The sequence below is a fragment of the Parasteatoda tepidariorum genome, chromosome 9 (assembly GCF_043381705.1).
Source record: "Parasteatoda tepidariorum isolate YZ-2023 chromosome 9, CAS_Ptep_4.0, whole genome shotgun sequence".
Taxonomy (NCBI): domain Eukaryota; kingdom Metazoa; phylum Arthropoda; class Arachnida; order Araneae; family Theridiidae; genus Parasteatoda; species Parasteatoda tepidariorum.
The window spans coordinates 41,053,050-41,080,201 of NC_092212.1; the positions used below are offsets into that span (position 1 = coordinate 41,053,050).

The 27,152-nt window shown below is 27.0% G+C and overlaps 1 protein-coding gene across 2 annotated transcripts in view; it reads left to right on the forward strand.

The window, feature by feature from the left end:
* LOC107452839 (uncharacterized) overlaps positions 1 to 27,152 on the forward strand; it is a 136,844-nt gene that overhangs the window by 8,533 nt on the left and 101,159 nt on the right. The gene's annotated exons all lie outside the window — the stretch shown is intronic.

Sequence of the window (27,152 nt, forward strand, 5' to 3'; positions counted from 1 at the left end):
AAACTAACGTAAAATAACATGTGTTAACATAAAATTTTTCCGATTCAATGTTTTAATCTTTGGCTTTTTCTTTTTTTATAAAAATTTTCTACTTGGAATGTTCATATTTTATGTATTCGTTTGACATTTGACCTAATTGATTTTATACACAAGTGTTTTTTTTTTGTTGTTATAATCAAAAATTAAGATACATTCATAATTACACTATAATAATTTTGAAGAAACATTTGTTTAATATTACTCAGAAAAAAAGGAAATTGCTTGAAATTTCTAAAGACTATGGTATTTGTTTATGCTAGGACATGGAGAAATTAGTAATTGTAAAACATAAATTAAATAGGGAAACTTTAACTTGAACTTCTGACTTACTTTTAGGGGTGGCAAAGCTTTCGTTTGGGTCAACATTTCCAATTATCAATTTCTTCCTTTTTTTATTATAATACGTGTTTTCACGATCAATTCATGTTTAAGTTCACTTAACGATGATAAGTGGTTTGGTAGATTAAGAGACTACTTTTCCTCTACTTTAGTTGCATTTTATCAGTATTTTCTTTTAAAATCAATTTCCTAACAATTTATAAGAATATTTTTAAAAAATCTTGTTAAATATTGAAGAGCTTTAACTGCATTTTTTCAATATTTTCTTTTAAAATTAATTTCCTAACAATTTATAAGAATATTTTTTAAAAAAATCTTGCTAAATATTACGTAACTTTATCTGCATTTTTTCAATATTTTCTCTTAAAATCAATTTCCCAACAGTTTATAAACATAATTTTAGAAAAATATCGTGTTAAACATTTTAGAAAAGTAGAATATAAATACAAAGTTTTTTATTGTAGAAATCATTTTTGTAGTCTTCCAGAAAAACTACCTCAACAAATGTTCATTGTTTTTCGCATGATAACGGAATGCTAAAGGACATTTTATGATCCACTTATTAAAATGATACACATCATTATTTATTTTCTTATACAAAAAAACTTTTTTTGTGTTTTAAAGCAAGTAAATAGTTTATAAACCTGTGGAATGCATTAATCAACCTTAAATTTCTAAAATACCAAATTTTAAAAAAAAGCGTTATACCATCTAAAAAAAGTTTCTAGCAATTTTCTAAGTAGTTTTTGTACTTCTTAAAAGAAAGCTCAAAATGATCAGGGATTTTTCGCAAATTTTATTGTATTTCATAAGACAAATTTTAATAACTAATGATAATACCTTACATTAATCGTCAGGAAACCGAAATGTGATTGCACAAGGAAAGATAACATACTTTTATGGGGGATGATCCCCTGTAATTCCAATCTCATTTTTAATAAATCTTTAATAGTACAAAATGAAATTTCAGGAGAAGATTAGCTTGGCTTATCTTCATCAAGCTTAGAATATTGCTTGAAACTTTTTAAATTTTTGAGATATTTAAATCAAACTTTTTTCATCACATTGCCAAATACAATTTACTACAAAATTAAGAAGAAATGTTTTTAAATTTTTTTTCGCAATTGCGCAGTAAAAAAAACTACCTTAAGTAGTTATATCTTGCGCAGTTTTGAACGATTTTTTTTAAAATTTTAAATAATTTAATTTTGAATTTCACCAAAACTATTGTTTGATGCCATTCAATATTTAAAAAGCTATAGCAAAAAAAAAGTAGGACAAAAATTTAGTTTTTTATAAAAGTGTCCGTATTTCCATAAATATTTACTCTAGGTTTACGAAATTTTAGTTCTTTTAGTAATTTGAAAAATTAGTTTCTTCTTTTATTTCGCAGATTGTTTTCTTAATTTTTATGCCAATTATTGTAGACTTACTATACTATCTAGAGAAAAAAAAATTTTATGCCAATGTGCAGTATAAATTTGTAAGTTTTTAAGAAAGTAAATTTTTGAATTGTTTGGTTAAATTGTAATTTCTTTTTAAAAAAATCTAACTAACATGAAAACTAATTTATATATAAAATACTATTCATATTCTTCAGAATTAAACTGATAAATATGAAATAATGCCTTATGTAAGAAAGTAGGAAGTTATTTTCAATAATTTTCCTTAATAATCTCTCATAAGCATCTATTATAAAATTCATAAAAAGATTTTCTTCAAATTAAATTACATTCATATTTTTTAGGTTGTTAACAAATAAATATAAATTCAATGCTAATTATCATACCTCACCACTTCATACCTTCGCAACTTTCATCGTAATCTTATAGATTTTCTTCAAATTAAATTACATTCATATTTTTTAGGTTGTTAACAAATAAATATAAATTCAATGCTAATTATCATACCTCACCACTTCATACCTTCGCAACTTTCATCGTAATCTTATAGATTTTCTTCAAATTAAATTACATTCATATTTTTTAGGTTGTTGACAAATAAATATAAATTCAATGTTAATTATCATACCTCACCACTTCATATCTTCGCAACTTTCATCATAATCTTATAGATGTTCTTCAAATTAAATTACATTCATATTTTTTAGGTTGTTAACAAATAAATGTAAATTCAATGTTAATTATCACACCTCACCACTTCATACCATTGCAACTTTCATCATAATCATTACCTCAATTCTCTAAGTTACAAAAAAAAGCATTTACGGTACTTAATAAAAGTACCGTGGATGCTCAAAATGCTTTGACATCAAAATATAATTTAAAAAATCGCATTTTGTTTATATAAAACTGGGAGAAACTGCTCTCAAAGGAAAAAAATCATACAAATGTCGAGAATACTAGTCAAATAGAAATCTCTGAATTATAGCAGACTGCTTTAAAAACAACTGTTCTCAAACATAAAAATCAACTTAAGATAAATTGATCATTAAAAAAAACCAAAATGATTTTATTTTAATGACAAGTTCTTCTAAATGTAAATTGACTCTTTTAAATAACAAAACCAATTGTTTGATGTCTTGTAACTGACCAACTATCATATAAAATACAACATATGTTATTATATTCTAAGTCAATCCTATGTTTATAAAAAATAATTGTTTATAAGACACGAAATGAAATCTGACAGGTCATTTTCAATTCATGAGATTCGTATTCACTGAATTGGATTCATTCCAAATTCATAACTCCCAAGGTGGACGAGCTGTCTTACAGGAATATAACGGTGGATTTGACTTTATTTATTTCTGTTAGTCAAAACCCAACCTTCAAGTTGTGGAAAGAGTTGCAGCGCTGAACAGTCAAATTTAATCTGAAACAATTATTTTTTTTCTCTCTCTCTATGTATAATTTGAGGGTGTGTCTGTATTTCAACTTAGAGACACTTCTTGATGGAGTGATTGCTGAAGACGGAAAATTAACTGAAACGAATGTGATTAGCATATAATTTTTACAGAGTTTTGATCTCTAGTGAAAAGTTAAGAAAAAATTTTAGTAACCGCAAATATTGTCAGAGTTGGATAAAATTGACAGTGCAGCATGCAGAGGTGCGAGAATGTCCCTGATGAAGTTCTTAATTGCCCCTGAAAAAAATGCAAGCAAGTCTCTGGAGGGGGCAAGAAAACATTGAATATAAAAACAAATTGAACACTACACATTCAGGAAAATTATCAAACAAATTTTAAATACATTTGAATTTTTATACATGTGCGGAAACTATTCTTCTGTAAAAATTCTAACATAATATTTTTGAAATTTCTGTGATGATATATAATATTTATTTAAATGATTAAATTCATTAATAAATTTCCTTGAAAAAAAAATTTTCTTCTCATAAAATATTTCGCTTAAGCCAAGTATATACCAAATAAAAATTTTTATTTACTACTGAAAATAATACTAAAAATTTCCTAATAAATCTGTTACAACTCATCTTAAGTAATGCACAAGTTTTTAATGAACGATTTGTTGCCTGTGCCTTTTCATCCCCCCCCCGCATTGCATCATCTGATGTTCACTCAGGGGGGAAAGAAGAGGGAAACTAGTGTTGGCATTTCTGATAAATTTCTCAATAAACCATATTTAATTTTAACTCGTGAACTCAAATCAATATATTTGAAAATCATTATTCTATTTTATCTATTTGATAGCATGGAGTCAATCTTACGTTGAATCAATTTTAAGAAGTTTTAACACGATTATGAAATAATCCGAATGGTGATATTTTCATCAACAATTTGAACATGAAACAATTCGCAAAAGAGAAGTTGGGACCATTCGCTGTTATTCTATTTTAGTTTAATGTGTGACAAAAAAAATAATTAATCGATTTTGAACCTTTAAATATTGAATTAATATAATAGTTTGCTCTAAATATTTTACTTAGTAATGAAATCATTAATTCTAAAGGTATTTCGTTCTGTAAAATCATTTTTAAAGAAATAAACAGCATCAAATGTGTTATATTTGTAACCAATTCATATTTCTTCCAAAGTTGAATTTTATTCAATATGAATACGTCCACGTTAGCCCTACGACAAAGCCCCATAAATAACTACATTCATAAATATTACTCGTATGAGAAGAATTGTGGTGCATTTCAAGATATTAATATAAAGGCAGCATAGTAATTTAGTAAATGTCAATATAACTTAGTTTGAAAAAGAAAGTTTTTTTTTAAATAAAAAATCTTGTGCACCATTTAATGAAATTAGTCTCTGCATTCATGAACATGTTGCATCCAAGAGAAGAATTCTAATCAATCACTAGATGTCAATATAAATGTATCTTAGTAATGTTCAATAATGTTAAAGATATTAAATAAGAAAATTTTTAAATTTCAAACTGTCAATTTTATTGCAACAATGTAAGTGTCATTTGTAAACATTTTTTCTTGTTAAATGATTGTGTTAAAAATGAAGGGAAAATCTTGTGTACTATTTAATCAAATAAGTTTCTGCATTCATGAAGATTTCATACATGAGAAGATTCTAACACATTGCCAGAATCCAAGACTAGAACTCGGAAATGTCACTATTCTAACTAGGTTTTTCGAAGCGTATCGGAAGCGCATTGAAAAGAAAACAAATACAAAGCAAAAAAAAGAAGAAGAAAAAAACGAAACAACGAATTATACTGATGAATATCCTGCCCAAAATTCTCCAAAAAGCTTTTGCGAAGTGAAGCGACTACTTCGGCTAAATTTTGTTCTACGGAATATGTAAAATGATTATCGTCTGCTGGCGGAAAGGAATGATGGCAGGTGACCATATCAACAATATTGTTCCGGAATGAATTCACATTTGTAAATCAGATCGTTCTTAATAAAAAATTCCGAACATATCTTTTCCATAAGCTGATTTTGATTTCACGGTGCAATAGAACTGTTCCAGAAGCGTGTAATTAAATTTTATCTGTAAACATTTCAGATTTTCATAGCGATTCAATTTTTATAGTGACATTATCTTTTTGTATGTCAAAATATATGCCATGCTAAACTGCTTTAAGAACTCTTTCGAAAAACTCTTTAACCGTGAACTCAAAAATCATTTCATTCACAGTTGTATTTTAAAAAATCTAATATTTTTACTCATGAAATAGTTAGTTTATCGAAAAGCAAAATTGCTTTTTAATGTATTTTTGTTTGACAGGTACCTTTTGAGGTATCTGACTAATGCAAAAACATGATTTTAAGCAAAATTTTTGAAATTGAGTTTATTATAAATTTAGAATCCTTGTACTCTTAGCTTTCTAAAAATATTTTACTTTTGTTTGTACTCTAAATGTTTACAAAGTTAAAGCGGTTATTGTGCAAGGTGATAACAGTGGATAGACTAGTGATTTTAAGTCTTTAAATGCGTTTATCTGAAAATCAGCTATTTTTTTTCACATTTTACACCAACTTAGACACGATATCTCATGCTGTTTTTAAAATAATTGTCTACAAATTTTTCATGAGTGTTTATGATTATGGCACACATGTTTTGAATGACAGACTAAGAGAAAAAAAATAGAACTTTTATGCATGTTTTATCACAAAGACAAGTGCGAAAATTTTTAAAAAGTTGCTTTTTTTAACTACATTGATCTTTAGCTCAGTAGTAAAGGCAATTGCTTTTAAGACAATAGTTCAAAACATAGTTGATAGCCTTATAAATAAAATCACTAAATATTTTTTTGTTCTGGCTGTAAAAATTTTTAACAATGCATAGATGCAAAGTATTTATTTTGATCGAAAAATAACCATATAAAAAGAAAATAATAATAATAATAATTTTTGCTAATTTTATAAGTTTTAACACATAATAAAACAAACTAGTTCTTTAAAATTTTATATTAATATTTTTAAAAAAAGTTGTTGCAACTATTCGGATACCTTAAACTGTTGTTTTAAAACTGTTATTATATTCTTCAGAATAATTTTCCCCTTTCGCTTAGACAAAAATATTGTTTTAATATTTATGTACTTCTTTATTAATAAATTTATTTTAATCATTTTTTCAAAAATTCTCATAAAAATGTAATGCTAAAATGTAATTTATTTACCACACACTTATCATGTTTTTATATCATATCGCATTAGGTTTTAAATATTTTTAGATTTATAACTTATATATTGTTATATAAAATGTTCCAAAAATATAAAACTAAACTGTTATTTATTTCTTATTCAGAAAAGTTTAAAAAATCTCTAAGTTTTTGAATAGCTTTTTATTTTAAAAAAATCTTTAATGACGCATATACGTAAACAAAAATCAAAACATTACATACAGGTTCTGAAAGTATCTTTCTGTTGATAAATAGTAAGATTCAATTTGTATTATATGTTTTTATTCAGGAAAATTTCTGAAAACAACTCATGGTGATGTTATCAAAACATCTGTTACGTCTTTTTGGAAATGTATTTTGAATTAATATAAATTGATTATTATAGTATAATTATTACATTATTCGTTGCAAACATATGTTTCAAAACATTTATTATTGATTACATAAATGCAGACAATTTCGTTATTTCAGGAAATTGAAAGACGCGTATCTGACCGAGGTTTTGTAACTTGATTTTTTTTAAAGAATACTTTTGAATAAATTTATTAACTTCAATTTTCTTTTTAAAAAAATACTTTTCATACGCTCTTAAAAAATTGAAAATATAAGGACTCGTTTTTGGTTCTTTTCTCAAATTATTTTCGTTATTTGCAAAATAAATATAATACTATTTTACTGTTCCGTATAATATTAAAATACCCATCAATATAACATCTTGAAACTCTATTTTAAAATATTTAGATGAAAACGTTAAAAATTCATTCGAATCAACTTTACATTATCTTTTATTCAGTTAAAAAATACAAATTTGAAAACGAATGGTTTTATAAATGTCTATGATAATTGGCTATAAAATTTTTTCCAAATTGAAATACTACGTAAAGAAATACATAGCGAATGAGTTAAACATATTTAGGCTACAGTTGAGATTATTTAGGCTGTAATTGAAAGTGGATAGGCTGTGGTTGAGTTTTCTAGGTTATGGTTGAACTTTTTGAAGCAATAGTTGAAGACTGCATAGTTAAATACTTCTCAGATTTTCAGCGAAGTACAAACAAAACTAACAGCCTAATAAAAATATGAGTTGTATTTTCAAAAAGTTCTAATATGTGAATTTAGGATATTATGCAATGCTTATAATTGATGTTACTCTTCTTTTCCCAAATAACGTGTAAACAAAACCTACTTTAAGAATATTATGTATGCTAATTACATTTTTAACAAAGCAGCTAATGGAAATTAAATAAGGTTAGTCGGCCTACGTATAAAGAAACGTTATAAGTAAAAAGATTTCAATTACTCACAAAAACAAATCAGCGCAAACAGAAGTTAGTACTTAATTTAAATTATACCTTCTCGTAATGCCATTAAATTAGAATTAACCTATTACAACACATCGTTAGAATTACCTTATATTTCTTAATCATATTTTCAGAACATGATTTTTTTTAACTCGTTTAATTTGTCCACGGTGCATTTTGCTGATTAGTGAAAGAAAGCGAGATTACGAACGGTGTTAGGAGTGTTTCGCTTACTTTTCCAAATGCGATTAACCGAGTTTCGGGTTAACTTTTGAGAAGACGGTAAATAATTAGGGAGTTGTTTTTCTTCCTACTTTATAAGTATTCCGCAAAATTAAGTAGCGTAACTGTTTCACAATAATCTCTGAGACATAAAAATGGCACTAATAAATGTTGAAAAAGAATATAAAAAATTTACTTAGAAAGATAACATAAGAATTTAGCCGATCAATTTGTGGTTCATTATTTTTTTCAATTTTGGTAGGAATAGCTTTTTGTAGCTTTGAATTAGGTTCCTATACTTTGTTTCAATAATATATTGCATAACTTTGTGTATAAAGTGATTATTTTTAATGAATTCTGAAGGTATAGATCCAAATGAATGAAAATATCAATGACATTAATTTTAAAATGCGTCCCTAATGTTTTTTTTTAATATTATCTCACATACAGTATGACTACATGGATATTATTATATTTTTTATGATTCTTTTTTTTTGGGAACCTAATTACACTAATTACATTACGGGGTACTATTCATTAACTTAGTAATATTTTGGACAAGTTCGTGCATATTATATGAATAATTGTAAGAATGAAAAAAAATAATTTTCAGAAATCATTTGCTTATTTTTGTGCTAAAAAAATGTCGATAAGATGATTACATAGATGAGATGATTATATAAATAAAATAAAATGAATGTTTAATTCATAAAGCATAAATTTTCATTACATTCTAAATTATAATTTTTTATATGATTGTTCTTTAACTAAAACATCTTTATCCTATAAAGATCAACATTTTCGCCATGCTTGAAAGTTAAGGAGTTTGCTTGATATAAAGGCAATAAATAGTTTCAGCGTATTATAAGTGAAGATTTCTTTATTAAAATAAATATCATAGCTCTATTTTTGTTTTATAAAAATATTAGACTATAACTATAAATTAACCTATATAGAGTTTTTAAGGGAATGTGTTTAGTCATACATTATAAAAGCGCCACAACAGAAAATTCTTCTGATGCAAACTTGACCGGAAGCTTCTCTTTAGAAGAGAAAACACAAAAGAGGGTGCTTTGCTGCATCAGTTAATATTATCTTAAACTGTAAAAAATGAAACAAACACCATCAATTTAGAATCTTCTATTTAATCTAAAATTTTTGATAAAGTGATAATGTCGGGTGAGATAATTTTGATTCACTAACATAATTTAAGCCTATATAATTTGTTAACTCTAGTAAATAGTTTTCAAGGAAAAAAAGCTTTTTTTGTAAAATTTAAGAGTTCCTAAAAACGTGAGAATCCTTGTTCACTTAAACTTTAGGATAATTCTAGCACAATGTAAATTATATTGTTTTTCAACCGTTATGAATCGTTCTGAATTGGAACGAAGGCAGTTGAACTCTTTTGATAAATTACGACGCTAAAAAAATAAAAGAAATCTCATCTTCGAATATCGAAGTTATGATACACCCTTTTTTTGTTACCTTTGAGTTATTCATACGCTGATGCTAGCCCGGCACCCTGTAATCAATAGCTACAGACATTTTCAGTGTTGCCACACTTATTATGCAGACGATATCTTTTTTTTATAAGCTAATTTGAAAAGCGATAATGTCAGGAGGTACAAAATGGCTAAAGTGATTTAGTATGCCAGAAATTAACGGAGCCTATCAAATCAGATAACAACCTATATCGACCTTGAACGGTCCAGGTACCTGAGATGCTCGTGTAATTAATTAAACGGAAGGGAGCAGTAAGTGAATGTTAATTATAAGATCGTTATTCTTCTTTATGGAATGCCTGAATGGAAAATAACGGGTTGAAATCGTTGATCTGTTTTTTTTTTTGTCAAAAGTGATTGCCTCTCAGATGAGTAAGACCTTAACTAAGTCATCGTGTGAAACATAACTGTTATAAAGTTAATGATATTATTGTCTTTCGCAGCAGAGGTAGTTTTTACTGTATAATTTTATCACCATTTGAATCATGAAGTTGTAATAGCTTTGTCGTCTGATTACATTACTGAATGAGTTATTTCAAGTATAATAGGTATCTTAAATTAGATCTCTTTACTTCCGTTGGTACGATAAATAAGTTTAAAAAAAATGTATTAAAATATTTTTGTAATGAGGTTTCCTCGCCATCTTCGATTTTAGGTTAAATTTTTTACTGGTGTTTTCTCAATGTTTTTTCTCTTCTTTTTTTGTACTTAAAATACTGTTGATGATCTTTGGACATTATTCGACAGCTGATTCCTTTTAAAAAAATTAAAAATATAGGGGGAGCTTTATTAGATTAGGAGAAATAGTGGTTAAATATATTTAAAGATTAAAATGGGGTGTTGCTTTAGTGATTTTTTTAATGAGGATTTAGAGATATTTTAGCAATTTTTGCGATTAAAATTTAAAAAACTTTGATGGATTTTTCTCTGAAATATCAAGCAATAAAATTATGATTTTGATTAAGTAATTTAAAACTTCACATTTGATGGTTTTAAAATTTTTGAAAATTGAATTTTTAAGAGATCTTAAGAGATTATGTCGCTGCATGATTTCGGGAAAAAATCGTTTTCTCCATTCTTTGATTAAAAGATACTTTACCTTAAAATGATCAATTTAAAATTTGATGAGCAGAAAAAATATTTAAATAGTACTTGAATTTTGAGTTTTTGCTCATTCTTTCACAGCCTTCATTGCACAGCATTACTAAGCTAATTATATGAGCACTAATTAGACTTTTTATATTATAAAGGCTTTTTTTTAGAATTTTATTTCATTTAATCGTCCTTGTCTCATTGGAGAAAAAAAATTCCTCAAATATACTCTAAAAATAATTAAACTAAAATAGCTCAATCCATTAGGTTAATGAGGCGAAATGTTTTTATTATTAGATCAAGAGTATTTAAATTCATTTAATTGAATAGAAAAATAGACGAAATTTTTATAATGAGCAATATAATCTTGTATACTTATGTATCTAAAGATTTAATCAAGTGTAAATTTTATTCTTGAGGGATTTCGAATTAGTAAAATTTAATCACCCATTTAAATTTTAACCATCTATTTAGTAAAACGTAATCACCCATTTAAAGTTTAATCATCCATTTAGTAAACTTTAATCATCCCTTTATCCATACTTTTGATACTTTAGATCTTTTTTTTAACCAAAAGTTTTATTTAAAAAAATATTACTCTTCTCACAGTTTAAAAACTTTGAATTGTTTTAAAAATAATTAAGATACGTTTTCATGCAAGAAATAAATAATCTTGACCTTCAACTGTGCTCTCAATTTGAATTTTTTTCTTTCTCTGATATAAATGTGTTTTTAAAACGATAAAAAAAAGTATGAGACTTCAAAATTTGTCTTTTTAAAAGTGCTCAGTTAAAAGGTTCATAAACACTGAACTTTTGTCAGATTGTTACAATTTTTTACTGAATGATTGAGGAAGCATTTTTAAAATCACTTTAATTTCATTTTCAGGACTACATTAGCTTATAAGGAATAAAAACTGCTTTTACTAACACGTTTGTAATTAAAGATCCTTACAATTTTTATAAACTCGTGCATTTAATTCGTAGTCCGATACGAAATTCTTCAAGTTAATATTTATTAAACAAATTTGTAGATCATGTTATTAAATGTTATTTTATCTATACATAATAATAAACGCGGCTGTGTGTGTGTGTGTGTGTCTGTAATCACAATATATCGCCCCAGAAGCCTCGCCCGGGCACGAAACTCGGCCCATAATTGTGTTTTCACATAATGAAGAAGTATTTTTTTTCTTTTTCAAAAATTTTGATTAGTTATTTAGTTATCAGTCATTTTGTAAGTCTATGCTTTTCGTCTGCTTTTTCGTCTTCAAAGAGCCATATTCAATAAATTATTAAAAAATGCATATACTTTTCCCCACTCTTATAAATGTATGCTAATGCGAACCTCACAATTGAAATATTAATTTTCGACAACTTAAACCAATAATATACGAAGGAATTAATAATTTAATTGTAAAGTTCGCATTAGTTTACATTTATTAAAGTGGAGAAAAGTTTAACTTTTGTATTAAAAATGTGGCAACATATTCGATACGTAAATAGAACGCTTCGCTTTGATATATTTGTCGCTGTTCATAATTGTTATAATAAGTTTTTCTTCTTCTTTCCACGCTCTATTTTTTTTTTTTAAGCGAAGACGATAATTTTTGTAGCGATATTGTAGTACTTTGTACAACTAAAAATTCTTTTCACAACACTTTAAAAATATTTACTTTATTTTCTTTATATATACAGAGAACAGTCGGCAAAGAATTCGATTAGGTTGAAAAACATTTTGCTAAAAAGGAACGAATTCCAAAAGAAAAAATAAGCAACTTAAAGAATAAAAATGCTGATGCCAGCCAATTTTTTGAAAGTTAACTTAGAAATAACAAACCAAACGATGTTAAATAACAAACCAAACGATGTTAACAAAATGACGTAGAAAGCGCAACTAGATCAAAATTATACAAGCACAACTAGATCAAATTATAATACCTGAGTGCTTGACGTAACAGATATAGAAATAGAATTTGATACCATAAAAAATTATATAGAAATAGAAATTGATACCATAAAAAATTTATTCGTTTTCGTGTTCTTTTCATGTATTTAGCATTTTAGTTTTTTTTTTTTTAAGCGTTGTAGCTATATAATTTCAAACATCCTCAAGAGCTATAACACATCTGCAGCAGAACTGGATATGAAGACAAAATTGCTGGACAGGAACACTTTAATTGTCCACTAATCTTCAGATTTCCTGCTATGTTTTAAAAAACTTTATTTGTGAAAACCTTCAGCGTGGCGGACAGCTGGCCGCCTTAGGCGGCTAGTATAGAAATAAATGTAAAAGCCTCTAATTATAATTAACGTCAAACCTTCTTTCTCAATTTATCGTAATAATTATTTAATTAGTAACGTTTTGTAGACTGTGTACTCAACAACATAGCAGTCATTTTTAATGTGTTCTTATAAATTTATTTCTTGTTTGATAATCTAAATTTCCAGATTTTATTTGAATACGGTGAATCAAAAACGTTATACACTTTAACAAAAAAAAGTGTATTGTTAAAAAATAGATTAGTGAAAAATACAAATATTACCTATGATATCGAATTTTACGAGATTTATAATTAACGCCAAATCTTCTTTCTCAATTTATCGTAATAATTATTTAATTAGTAACGTTTTATAGACTGTGCACTCAACTACATAGCAGTCGTTTTTAATATGTTTTTATAAATATATTTCTTGTTTGATAATTTAAATTTCCAGATTTTATTTGTATATGGTGAATTAAAAACGTTATACGCTTTAACAAAAAAGGTATATTGTTAAAAAATAGATCAGTGAAAAATACAAATATTACCTATGATATCGAAGTTTACGAGATTTATATTTTCCCAATTCTATGCAAAATCAAAATAATTTTCACTATGTTTCAAACAATAAAGAATACATTATTATTATTAAACTTCAATTATTATAATTATTCTCTATAATATGCTTATTTTTAAATTGAAATTAACTTATGGAAATAATATTTAATAGTTTATTAACGATTCTAAAAGAATTTTGCAAATGAAAATTTAATTTTTTTAATTAATTAAAATATTTTTTCGTAATTCATTTTTTATTAACTTATAAAAGACATTTTATAATGAGAAATATTGTTATTTAATTTCCTTCTATTTTTCGGATTACTTAAAGTATTTTTTTATAATTTATATTTTATTAACATTTCTAAAAGAGTAGTTTTGTTCTGTCGAACGCAAGCCCAAATCTAATATGCATTTTCTTCCCGGGATAAATTTACCAAGAAAATTTCAGCTTTTTTTAAAATATTCAGTTAATGAAAAATAAAATTTTGATTTGATTATTTTTAAAATAATAAAAGGGGAAACCAACTCGCACTTAAATCATTTTATAAATAAATCAAAATACAGTGTAAAAAGTTTATTAATTTAAAAATTAAATTAACAAAACTTTTAAAAAAATAAGCGAAACTGAACTTTTAAAAATGGAACTCGTCTTTTCGATTTCAGGAACAGAAAGTGAAATCTGGGTGTCAACAAAATAACCAAAGAACTTTTTCTAAAAACATAAAGAAAAATTCAATCTTTCACAATGCCTAAATGTTTCTGGTGAAATCGCATTCCTTTATTTGTTTTAGACAATATCAGAACAGTGTGTTGATTTTGTTTTCAATCGCAGTTATAGTTAATGGCTGCGTGTTTTCTCTTTTCGTTGCCATTCGGCCTTCTTAAATCTTGCTCGTCCGGTTGTTTTCATTATTCTTTATTTTCACGCCAAGCGAAACAAATTTAGGTCATCTGAAGTGAAATGATCAATTCGTAGTTTTCTGGGGCGAATGATGGCCGACTATCTAATTGCTTTATGATGTATAATATCTAAGACGAGATATTATGAATCATCTTCTTGAATATTAATCACAGCACATCACTTGCTCGTCTCACGGCTTCTCCTCTAACAATTCGTATGTTCCCTAAACATATACACCAAGTAGCAAAATCCTCTGGCACGCCAGCGGGTGCTGCAGATTATCAAAGCATCGGCCAATAATTTTCCACCACAGATTTTTTTTTTTTAAATCCTAATAGAAGAAAAAGAAAATAAATAAAAATTAATAATAAAACAAAAAATAAAATCTTTTATTTTTTAACAAGTTTGATACCAAAAAAGTCACCTTATATTCATCTTTCTGGTTATTGATTTATTTGTCTTAAATCACCTTTCAATGGTAATGTAATGAATTTCATTCGAAGAAACTTTAAATGGGCACAAATAAGAACATTATAAATTGGAATTCTTTAAATTTCTTCCTTAAAAATATAAAGATATTTTATTAAATCTGCATCTTCTTTTGTGATTTCTTCATTGGGCTTAATATAGGCATCTCTTTTTGTTTTCCTCCTCTTTGGCTAAGTTAAAGTATGATTGTATAAAATTCAATTTAAATTTATACAACATAGTTTTTGTATATAACTTTATTCTATTTAATATTTGTAACTCGTGATAAATGCATTCTAGATTAAGCTTAATCTTTTTCATAAATAATCCTTAACCGTCTTCCTGCCTGCATGCAAATTAGAATTTTTGTAAATACTGCTGCAGTTTGACTTTACAAATTCTGCTGCGGGACATATGCGTAAATTATGCGTATGCGTAATTATGCGTAATTATGCGTAAATTATGCGTATGTAAATATGCGTATTCAACTCAAATTTATTAAAGTTAGATTTCATGAAGAAATCACTATGATATAAATAAGCCAACACAGTAAGAAAATTTTCAAAATATACAGCAAAAAACTGATATCTAAATACAAAATATGTTTAATGAAAAATGTTTCTATATTATTTTAATATTTATAATTATTTATTATTTAAATACAAATGTTAAGAAGATGCTTTTTGCTGCCTTTCTCAAACCTCCCTGTTTTGTTACATTTGGAAGATTTTTTATCAGGAAATTATTTATGACACTAATTCAGTTAAAAATAAAAATAAAAAACTCTTGCACATTTGGTAGCATTTGAATATTTGATTTTGGTTACAGGGCAAAGCTATTCTGTTTTTTTCTTTTAAAGTTTTAACTGTCTCATGATTTTGCATTTTTGTGAATACTTCTTAATACTGCTTATTTGAAATATCAGACAAACACGTTAGCATTGGTTGCATCATCCAAGTTTGAAATGCACTTAAGCAGTTTTTTATTTACATCAGTTTTTATTTACAGTTTTATTTACTAACTGTAAATAAAAACTGATGTAATATTATTTACAGTTAGTAAATAAAGGATTTACAGTTCGTAACAGTTAATATTTACAGTAGTAGTTTTTATTACAGTTAGTAAATAAAAACTGATGATAAAATAAACACAATGCTTGAGTTTTTATTTACATTATACTGATTGCTTGGAGTGGATCTTTTTTCATTTCTAATACAATGACTTATATTTATTTATTTACTTATTTAATTATTTATTTTTTTATTTATTTATTTTTATTTATTTATTTATTTTTTTTGCTTTTTACATAATTTTCTGAGTCTTCTTTTTATTTATAGTATAAAGATTGCTTAGTTTGTGTTTTTTATAATTCGCACTAAAGCGATTGTCTTGTTTGATTTTTTTTTCTACCATAATGTGCCATTTTGTGCCATAATTTGTACCATAATGATTACCAAGGTCATTTTCATTTATACCATAACGAATGCGTCTAGTTTGGATTTTCCATTTGTATCTTAATTATTGAGTTTTTCTTTTATATCATATTGAAGAATTGAGTTTTTATTAGTACCATTTTGATGGATCAGTTAGGGTTTTTTTTATTCATACTTTAATTTCCCAAATAAAAATAAGCATTATACAGTGTGACTAGCTATAAATCTTAAGCATAATTAATGAATAGTAATTTTATCACAATGTAAAAAAAATGAGCAGGAGTATAATTGACGAAAAACGCTGCTATTTATTGTAATATAATTATAGTTAATATAATAATATGAATATGATAGCAAAATATGAATTATTAACAAAAGAAATAAATATTGAACAATAATTTTTCAAAAGTGTTAAAAAAAAAGCTTATTTCTTCTGTCCCTTTGAAACTTCCGTTTTTGATCGTTTAAAAAACATGCTAAAAAATGACAGCATTTCAAAAAAGTGACAGCATTTGAACCTAGCAAACAGTTTTAAACTTAAAGCAGAAATAACAATTTCTTATTACCTTTACGATTGCGAAATTGTTTACAGTAGATGATATATTAAATGAGGAAATTTTATTAACATTTAAGTATTGTAATCGCTATCTTCAATTTGATTTTTATTTGGACAATTTTAAATCAGAGAGCAAATATTGTACTAAGTTAGTACTCTTTAAGTCAGTTTTAATGAAGTCATCATAAATATAAATTTCCATTGAATATCACGCATTCTCGATTCGAAAAATTCTAATTCTTGGTAGACGTTTTCTTTTTTTAATATAAAAGCTCAATTATGTTCATTTCCATAATGTTTGAGATATTTTCTTTCACACTCTTACTGCCGACACTTATGTCTTCAAGCTTTTTCTAAAAATAAACGGCTTAAATGGTATACTTTCCATATCAAACGCGAACACAACAATGGCTTCATTTACAATAGCAAACGATCTTTTTGAAAAAAAGTATTATGGATACTATCATTGCAATCTCATTTTCTGATAAATTCATCAATTCTTTTTCACCCTATAATCATATCTAAATACAGAATCTTAATACTTAAACTGTGCGTAATTCCTTCCTCCTGACTTTCACTTACCACTTCACTTCACTTCCAGGATCAAACTTAGGATAATAACTTTATTTATAATAGCAGACGATATTTATAATAGTTCTAAAAAGTTCTCTTAAAATCTAAATCCCGCTGTGCCGTCTTTACGATTATATCATATTACTAAATCTTTACGATGGAGTTTAAGTATAGGATAATTATAAAAAAGCGTCAAGGTAATAATGAAAAAGAGAGGTGGTCTTTTAGTGTTGTTCCTTAGGGTTGGGTGTGTATGATTTATTAAGCTTCCTAAAGTAGTGCATCATTCCTCCATTTTTGAAAGGAGTAAAAGTAATGAACTGTTTTTATGTGCAAAATGTTCTTGAGGTCGAAAACATATAGGTCATTTGCATGGTGAAATTTCATCTGCGGTCAAGTTTTTTTTTAGTTTAGGGATGATATGTGGATCGGCGGGCAACTTAAGCGAAACAGTTGCTGTACTCTATCATTATGTAGAAATATTGGACGCATATTTAATTATCTTTCAATTTTCTGCTGTCATCTATGAATAAGTATTTATTAAGTAAATGAGTGATAACAAAAAGAATTTCTGATGTAATTTTTAACAACGTGCGTATTTGTTTTATTTCAACCATTGCAACATAATCTATTAAGATTTCAATGTTAAAATCTTTGCTATAGCATCTATAGAGATAATTATTATTACTGCTTGAAATAGTTATATTTAAAATCTATCTTGTAACATGCCTTAAGACAGTTAATATTCCTAAAGTGTTATTCATTTAAATTTAAATATTTAGGTATAATTTTGCATGCTTTAGTCAACAAATATATATTTTGCACACATAAGAGTTCAAGTTCACAAACTGGGTTACATTTTATGTATTATTATTTTACAATTAATATGTATTTTTATGCACTAATCTAATTTGTGATGAAAATTTTTTTGACGGTTCTCCAAACCGTTTGTGGGTTAAAAATTATCTTTCAGTTGTTAGGTATAAAAATCACAAAATAATTTTGATATATGACTTATTTTAAATGTGGATACGAAAGTACATATAGTCCATGTTAAAAGAAAACCGTCAAAAAATTTTTCATTGCAAATTAGCTTAGTGCATAAAAGTACATATTAATTGTAAAATAATAATGCATCTTGAAGAAAAAATGTAACTCAGTTAGTGAACTTGAACTCTTATGTGTGCAAAATATATATTTATTGACTAAAGCATACAAAATTATACCTAAAAATTAAGCAATCGCTTAAAATCTTGTTCACCTCAAATAATAATCGACAATATAATTATCTTAATCTCTGTTGCATTAATGGTATTTTTTATCTTTATTACTAAATGCTTAACTCTTGAATATTATAATATTAACTCTTAATCATGTACAAAATTTGTGCCGTATGAAAAATTGACATTTTATCTAGCATTGAGCGTTAAAACATTAAAAATCATATCAGTAGATAGGAGAAAAAGGGCAAATGAAAGAAAACTTGTTGAAATTAACTCAAAAATTGGATTCATAATTATAAAATGAAAAAATAGACACATAAGGAAAAACAAACTAATATGGTTGTTCAATTGAGCATGCTGGTTTAGCGAGCCTCCTAGTAACAAAAAAAATTAAATCTCTTAAATCATTATCTTCAATTTCGTTGATTAACAGTATCAAAAATACGACCTTCAACGTCCTTTGCACGTCCTTAGATTTTAAAGCATGCTAAAAAGTTTTATTTCCTTTTCTTTTTGTATACTTTCATACATGTTCTTTGTTTATTACATGTTGTAATTCAGATAAACTAAAACAATTTTACGACTTTGTACAATATTTCTAACCCCTCCAAAGACCTCATTAAAAAATTTACACGCTCTGCTCAACCGTAAAAAATGTAAGACTTCTCGGATAGGTTTTTGTCTTAAGCGATCGTTTAATACACGGTGCTAAAAGACTCTGTGGGTCAAATGAAAAGATCCTAACCTTTCCCTTGCCCATTATCTTGGACAAATATCTTGAGTCCGGCTAATTGTTCTCCATTGTAGAAGAAGTAGATTTATCCAAGGCTAATTCTGAAAGTGATTTTTTCTTTCTTTCTTTTCTTTCTATAAGCACTTGGACATGCAATGACCCTAACACAAAATGTTTGGTAAATGGCTAAAGCTTAGAAAAGGAATGTGTGCTGGCTAAACAATCATTTTGAGTTTTTGTTCACCGAGGGACTGTGTATTAAATATTAGTGTTTTTTATAGGATTGGTGCCATTCAATGTCTGTTAGGTCATAATGCTTTAGTCCCCTCATTCACGGAGAAAAAAAAATCTGGTAAAATTATCTTACTGTAAGTAACAATGTCTGTAAAATTACCGTACTGCTACAAAATATACGGTATTTAAATCATTCAATTTTTTCGTTTACCGGGTAACGGTTTACCGGAAATTCTGGTTTTCTGAATCTTAGTTTTTATTACCGCGCATTTAATTAAAAAATACAAAACTGAAAAGTAAATTTTACCGAATAAATGGTTTTAATCCCATTCTCTAAATTAACATATTATTAGTCAGCGTTAACAAATTTCGTCACACATTATAAAACCATATTTTATAGTTAATTTTACTAAAACCATTACTTAAGCACTTCGGTGCCAATTACCGAGATTTTTGGTGCCCATAAAGCCTGAAACACCATAAATTTTACCATATTCTGGTAGTTTTGACCGTACTTTTCACCTCAGTACTTATTTCAATTTATAACTACTCGGGGCTAATGGTTTTTAATTTTGTTTGAAAAAAAATTTTAAAAAAGGCTTTTTTTAATAAAAAATATTTTTATCTGATATCAAGTTAAGAATTTTCTAATTTTGATGAGTTAGAAAATATATTTTATGTCTATGAACATAGATTTTTTTATGTATTCAGATTTCAACCTCCTAAAATAGAGAAAAGCACAAATTTTAAAAAAATTATTAAAATTTAACTAATTAAAACAGTTTAGTCAAAAGATAAGTTTTTTTTTCTATTGCTCAAGTGTCCATAATAATTGCACAAAGTCTACTCAGGTCTACAATTAATTTCTCAAAAATGTGTTGGAAACTCATTTACTTTAAGTTAATTACTTTCAGAAACTAAGTTGCAATCTTTCATTGCTGTATAATGGATTTATAATAATTATTAATGCATCTTCTAGCAAAAAAGTTAAAAACGCGTTTGCTTTAAGTCAATTATTGTCAAAAAAAAGTTTTTGTAAATTTTTTCGTTGTATAATTAATTGATTAAATTAGAATGTAATATGTATACTCATTTAATTCCAAATGTCGGCAACCTTAAAAAATACTAAACAAGTTAGTCATATGAACCAAACATTTTAAATTAAAAGGCAATAAAGCAATATTGAAATAGCAATATAGAAGTATTTATTTGTGACCTATAATTGTTATTTAAACGAATAGCAACTGCTAACTTTAATTATTGTTTTTTAAATTTAAACTCATTTAAATAATAATAATTATATTATTTGTAGCCTTTATTTAAGTAATAGCTTGCTAACCTATTTCAATTTTACGGAAATATATGGTGTAGAAAATGTAAACGTATAATTAGTTTAGGTAAACTAACAACATAATATTGTTGTAACGAAGGGTTAGAATTAAGCCTGAATGGTAGTTTATTCGGCTGCTTTTCTAAAACATTGATTGAACTGTTACAATTAAGCTAAAATAAACAAACAAAACGCATTTCTAAAAACTTGTTACTTTTCAATTTCCTGTTTTCTTAGTCATTTAGAAAAATGCAACTACTGTCCTACTTAATTGTTTACATTTTAATTTGTAAACTAACACTGAACATAAATAAATAAATTAATTTCCGGGTGTTTTGTCACCATTTTTAAAACATTATTGTCTGTTTGTCTCCAGATAATGAGTTAAAATAAAAGGTTTGTGAAAGTGATAAGTGAAAATAAGTAATTTTTGTAACTGATTCTAAATGTACAGTGCAGAAAAAATCGGACCACCCTGAATAACTCTTAATCTAATGATCGGATTTTCACGTTCTAGGACTCGATCTTAGTGAATCGAGAAGGTGGCCACAATTATGCTATATTTATCAGAGCAGAGGATGTTTTAAGTTACAAAGTCAGACCAAAAAACGTACTTTCCCTGAATAAATATACCTTTTTACGACGAAATCTGGTTTCGGACCCCCAAAATCCACAATCTGGGAAATATGGAACGCAAAAGTTTGGTCAGGAGATCTATTGGGACCATATTTCTCAGGTGTATTCCCCCCCCCCTTCTCTAAGTTTTGGGGGTCAGAAATTCAAGTCTCTCGATAAAAAAGGTATGTTTATTCAGAGAAAGTACGTTTTTGTGTCTGATTTCGTAACTTGAAATATCGGCTGCACTTATTAGCACATTTGAGGTCACCCCCTTGAACCATTGAGATTGAGTACTAGAACGTGAAAATCCGATCATTAGAACAAAACGTTAATCAGAGTGGTTAGTTTTTTTTTCGTTTTTTTTGCACTGTACATTTAGAATCAGTAACTAAAATCACTTATTTTCACTTATCATTTTCACAAAATTCTTATTTTAACTCATTATTCGGAGATAAATAGACAATAATGTTTCAAAAATGGAGACAATAATGTTTTTTTTTAGCATTGTACAAACATCTTTTACGTACACAATTATTTTAATCTTTTTTAAATTATAATAAGAAATTTAAAACGAAACCAAAAAATGTTTCCAAGAGATTTCATTGTTGTCAAAACATTAAAAAATCGCATGTGTTAAATGTATACTTTTTAAACTACTATTAAAAATTACTTCAATATTTTTAAGGGAACAAAATAAACTATCAATATTTCCCCCCATTTCTTTCTTTTTTTTTCTTTTTTTTTTGAACTCAGCTATTTATTCATGGTCAATTTGACCTACTTTGTTAATGTTAGAAAAAGATATGTACAAAATGTTATGTACAAAAAAGTTGAAGCGTCGTAAAAAGTGTTACACTTTCAAATCTTCAATTATATCCAAAATAATCTTCAATCTGTCACTAATAAAACAAACGGAATAATAGAAAGTGGTATCAGAATACCATCCTTATAAATAAATTATATAAAGACAATCGTGAGAGTATCAAGCAAAAAATACTACTTTATTTTGAAAATATTTAATAGAGTCGCGGTGGCTCAGGAGATAGATCGCTCTTTTCCCAATGAGATGAGCCAGATTCGATTCCTAGTGGTAGCTGGTACGAATTCTGCTTCCGACCAACACTGACTACAGTGTTGACGTACAATATCCTCAGTGGTACACGAATCATGAGTTAGAACCCCCTTGCTGTCGGGTGAACCGTGGGAGACTTTCGTGATTTTCCTCTCCACGTAACGCAAATGTGGGTTAGGTCCCTCAAAAAACCCTCCACGAAGGCTAGTTTATCCCAATGCTTGGTCTAGGAGTTCCCTTGCCTTCTGGGTTCAAAATTACAACACAAAATAAGTGGAATGAAATATGTGTAAGCGTTTTATCATTAATAAATTAAGTTATTTTTTACATCCGACAGTTGAATTCTCACTCCTTTTATTTTAGTGAATACAGGTAAGTCAGTTTATAGTTTTCGTTGAAATGAAAGCTAAAAAAACTTTTATAAACGTTGAAAATGGTTACCAGAGAAACGTATTTCTTTATTAACAAATTTAATTACTTTATTTTTTATTTAAAAACGCGGTGGGAAACAACAACGAAATTTTTCATTGGTGCATTTCATTCTTGTTATTTAAAGATACTGATATCGAAAAGCAGTTTGTTAGCAGATTGATATAAATAATTTCATAAGTAATGCATAATAATTCATTTCACAATAATTTCATAAATAAATTCATACTACGGAACCCTGGGACTTAACGGAGCACCATTGGTATCTTTTTATACAAGCACACATAGGATGTTTAAGGAATCTTTGAGACAAGTGCATCAAAGATTTATTACAGTCAAAGTAATCTGCATGTGATTATAGACATTATCTTATTATTTTAGACAAGATTTTAGATCTAAAATCTGAACAATACAATTCAATTTAGACAATCTGTGTAACGCATCTTAAATTTAGACAAACTAACCAATAAATTTGTCCCGATTGTGTGAGGTGTTGATCGCTTGTAAAGTNTCGTCGCATTTTTGTGATGACGTTACTAGTAACCCTGAGACCGAAGGTGCCTTCAGAAACGTGAAAAAAGACGTTCGTCAAAAATGACAAATCTATATATAGTTTTTTGCAAATACTCTTGCTAACGGTAAGATTTCCTTGCCTCATTAGATAAAACTTTATTACAAAGTAAACACATAGGTAATTGAGAGTTCAACAGTAATTGAACAAATCCCAACTTCAAGTACGTGACACTGTATTGATGACACTTCTTTTTGTCGACCGACATTGTTGGTGTCAGCAAAATACAAACGATGAAAGAAAATCAACCATTTCTCAAAATTAATAAATAATTTATGATACTATAAAGAACTAATTCGCGTACGTACCTGGCCAAATAAACTATGAGATCTAATCGAAACTGGGGGAAAAAAAGCAAAAAAGCTAACGAAAGCCATTATAAGAAACACGGGTCCAATCAAACATTCATACTGAAAGCGCATGTACTGCAATTTCCACCAAATGGCTTGAATGAGTCAGAGGCAAAAACTACTGGCTCATATGCTGAGCTGTGTTGGTTCAGATCGAAGAATAGGTGTCGTATAAGTTCGTTTTATTGCTGTTTCAAATAGTGTATAGGATAATCTTTATTTATTATATTAATTTAATCTTTTTTTCTTTATTAAAAATTTTTTTTATTGAATTAATCTTAATTTAATAATTTTATTTGTAAGTTTTAGAATTAAATTTGAATGACAAAGCATGCTTAACGCCCCCGTACCGCCCAAAACATATCCAACGCCCCCCTACTGCCCAAAACAAGTTCACCGCCCCTCAGCATAGTCCCACCGCCCCCAGGGGGGCGGTATCGCCCCCGTTGAGAACCAATGGTTTAAAATTACAATATGAAATAAGTGGGGTGAATATGTATATGTAAGAGTTTTATCACTCATAATTTAATTTATTTTTTTAATCCGACAGTTAAATTCTCCCTCCTAATTTATTTTACTGAATACAGATAAGTCGGTTTATAGTTTTCGTTGAAATGAAAGCTAAAAGAAACTTACATAAACGTTGAAAATGGTTACCAGAGAAACGTATTTCTTTATTAACAAATTTAATTACTTTATTTTATATTTAAAAACGCGGTGGGAAATAACAACGAAATTTTTCATTGGTGTATTTCATTCCAGTTATTTAAAGATACTGATATCAAAAAGCAGTTTGTTAGCAGGTTGATATAAATAATTTCATAAGTAATTCATAATAATTCATTTCATAATAATTTCATAAATAAATTCATACTACGGAACCCTAGTACTTAACGGAGCACCATTGGTATCTTTTTATACAAGCACACATATGATGTTTAAGGAATCTTTGAGACAAGTGCATCAAAGATTTATTACAGTCAAAGTAATCTGCATGTGATTATAGACATTATCTTATTATTTTAGACATGATTTTAGATCTAAAATCTGAACAATACAATTCAATTTAGACAATCTGTGTAACGCATCTTAAATTTAGACAAACTAACCAATAAATTTGTCCCGATTGTGTGAGGTGTTGATCGCTTGTAAAGTGAATTATTTTAATAAAAAAAAAGTTTAAAACAAAATTTTGATGGGTATGCTAAATTATCTTAATTTTTCCTTGTAAAATACATACAATAACACTCAAATTTATCGCTATTCTTTATTTAATTCTTGTGAAAACAAACTGAAAAAAGTGTATTGAAATCAAACAGGGAAAGCATTTAAGTTATAAAAATATTAAGTTAGATGATCAAGATATTAGATAATTAAGTATTTAAGTTCGATAATAAATCTTTATTACTGTTTTCAAGATTTTGGCAAGTAAGTTTGAAACTAATGAAAAGATTTTAACCATCAAACATTTTCAACAATTAATTCTACTATCAAATCCATAAGTCAGATAATAAAGATATTAAGATATTAGATTATTAAGTATTTAAGTTCGATAATAAATCTTTATTATTGTTTTCAAGATTTTGAAATGTAAGTTTGAAACTAATGAAAACATTTTAAGCATCTAACATTTTCAACAATTAATTCTACTATCAAACCCATTAATTATAACGTTTAATAATTTATTGTTATCAAAATATTGTACTAGTATCTGCATACTCCGAGAAACTACAGCATAAAATTATGAATCCAAAGAATAAAATAAGGTTTGTTAATTTATTTTAATAATTACATTTTATCGCATTCATACTATGATATAGTAAAAATAAAAATTTAAAAATCTCGTTTATCAAACTCAGTAAATTTTAGTTAGTGCAGTATATCATTAAACATCCACCATGTTTAACAAATAATTAATCCCCATTTCGTCATAGTAGTTAAAACGTTTATGCATGAATTGTTACTAAACAAAAAGAAGAATTCGAGTAAACCTTTTTATAAATGACCCCATTTTTTCTTTAGGGAACAAGAGAAAGTAAAATGTATGACTAAAACTAAAATACAAATTTTCATCGAAGAATTGTTGAAACTGTAACTTTTCCTTTTCCCAAAATTTCATTTGACGGCAGTAACAGGAAATTACAAAATTAGATTTGAATATACTCTTTCCTATAAAATGACAATAAAAAAAACGATCATATTGGAGCAGATCGAAATATTGTACAAAATAAATAAAAATAGGTTAATAGATGTTCTTTTTGATAAACTGAAACTGATTTAGTAGTAATGCTTGTTTTCTTCAACTTTCTCTAATGCATTCATTCAATTCAAAGGAAATTGCTGTGCCGATTTTCGGGAAATGCCGATTCTTCTTTAGCAGGAACTTGTCGTGTCCGAATGCTGGACATTTACGTGCTACATCCTTGTGTATTCCTGTCCGTTTAATCTTGACAAACCATCTTTGACATTCAGTGTCTGAACAATGACCTTCTTCAGAAAATTTATCATTGTTCTCCGATGAACAGTTACACGTATGTCCCATTGCCACTACAAGATTAAAAACTTTCTCCATAAAAGATTAATACAAAAGAAATAGTTATCGTTTGCCATTAATTTTACTTTTTTTGTATTTGCAAACGACAAACTATTTCTGATAAGAGCTAGTCCTACTTTCTGGAAAATTGTTGGAATTATTGCCGCATTATTTTTTATTCTAACTAAAACTTATTAAGTATTACTTTTTTTTTTGTTTAATCATTATGCAAAAAAAAAAATTATGGTAAAAAGGCTTCTGGATTTATAAATTTTTCTATTAATTTTTCTGTGTAGCAAATATTTTTCTATTTACCAGTAAATGTTTTTTTTATTATATTCACCATTCACTTTTATTTTTGCTAATAAATATATTATTTTTGATAGAAGTATTTCACTCTTATTTTAGTCGACTTTTGACGTCTTTTGACTTATTTTAAAGGAACAGTTTGAAAAAGTGCAAAGGCGTTTCTAACTGTGATTTTTGCATTTATTTATAAACTTTAATCTTCATTTTGTATTATTTATAATGCAGTTTTGCTCTCGTTAAAAATGTTTTCTCAATTTAAATAATTATCGAAAGATTTCGAATGCATTATTATAATTCCAGTTTTTTATAATATCCACTTATACTAAATTATTTAATAGTTTTTTATTATATCGGGAATTCTGTCAAATCACTTTATTTCGTTAGAAAAAAAAACAAGTACAATAATGAAAAAAGTTCTGGTTTTTCATA